We start from the raw sequence: 1,563 nt of genomic DNA, 5'->3' as shown, positions 1-1,563 counted from the left end.
GGTCGTTGTCATCTAGCTCTCACAGAACCCAGCTAGCTCTGCCATAAGTGTTGCCGCTTCCAATTCCAATTCTGGAATGCTCAACTGCTTGATTGGTGCTACTTTTGTTTTGCATATCAAGTGTCGGATTGTGGAAGATCCATCGGCGTTTGTCGTCCTCATATACATTATGGCAGCAATTGCACTCATTGAGGCATCACTGAACGTGTGATGTTGATGGGTTCCATTGGTGTTTGGAATCAAGCATCTAGGAATTTGCATTGAAATCATGCTGTCGAACTCCTCTGTCGACTTGTAGATCCTGTTGGTATCATTCTGACACTGGTTGATCCAATTTCTTCCCGTTTTACTGATTTGTTGGAAAATGCATCTAATTTTGAGGGCAAAGGGTAAAATTAGTCCAAGTTGATCGAACAGAGAAGCTGCCATTAATAGCACCTTTCTTTGGGTCAGCTGTTGTCCTGATTAGAGGAGCGTCGGATTTGCGAACATCAACTTGTCAGTCTTGAGGTCCGACGTTTGACCAAGAGTTATTTGGGTTTGTTTTTTTGCGCTGTTTTCGTCCGGTAGGTTTGCTACTGTGGTTATTTTGTTTTTTGTTTCTCAGGAATATTGTCAGATGGAAACCTCCTGTCTGCAGTACAGTGTTGATCTCCTATGTACTTCTGCAAGCCTTCTCTTCAGAAGGGTAGGTCTGCATGCAATCATCTATATAGAACTGCTGCATGATTGATGTGTACGCCTCTGTATGTTCTTTTTTTTGGAGTCATTTGCACACTTCTGCAGAGCAAAGATTGCACAAGAAAGGAGCATGTGGCGGCAAAAATGAGTCGGTTGTATTTGAAGATCTTCTCATTATCATCCTCTTTCCACAGAAAACGTACGCAGTTGTGGTCTGGTGGTTCGATGCCAATCTGCATGAACATTGCCTCAATGTCCGCTGTGATTGCTCTTGAGTACTGTCTGAAGCGGAGAAGAAGGCCAAGCAAGTTGGAAAGTAGATCCAGCTCGGTCATCAATGCATCACTGAGTGAGATTCTCTTATAATTTGTAGCAGCGTTTGTGATTTTGCGGATTTTGTCTTTTTTCTGTTTGTGGATCACTGGGTGATGGGGAAGGTTCTAGACAGAGCTTCAGCAACTGGGCCCTGCAGTTGTGATGCAGTTGTTATCCAAATCCTGTAGTTTATGTCCCTCTCCACCCTCTGTTGTAGAGCGTGCCAATGAAATTTGGCCATGAAGTAGTTGTTAGGGAATTTGCCGTCTTTTTTCCATGGAGGGCCAATTTGGTATCTGTCATGTCACCAATGTTTTATGGTATATTTTAGGATGGACACAGCTCTTTTTCATCTGAAAACTGCCCCTTGGAAAAACACTGCTTGAAGTTCATTCCTTCAATTGTCCAGAAGAACTGGAAAATGTCTGCATCTGGATTGTCTCGTCGTCTCTTAATATGATTGAAAAGCGCTATGCTTGTGTTGTTTGATTGTACGACCCTCTTCTGTGTGTACCTCTGAGGAATGCACCCAGTGTCCAACCAAGCGGAGTTTTGACTCCGTATGGG

The sequence above is a fragment of the Convolutriloba macropyga genome, chromosome 8 (genome assembly GCF_964194025.1).
Source record: "Convolutriloba macropyga chromosome 8, txConMacr16.3, whole genome shotgun sequence".
NCBI classification, from domain to species: domain Eukaryota; kingdom Metazoa; phylum Xenacoelomorpha; order Acoela; family Convolutidae; genus Convolutriloba; species Convolutriloba macropyga.
The sequence above is the reverse complement of the archived record's forward strand: the minus strand, read 5'-3'. Positions refer to the sequence as shown.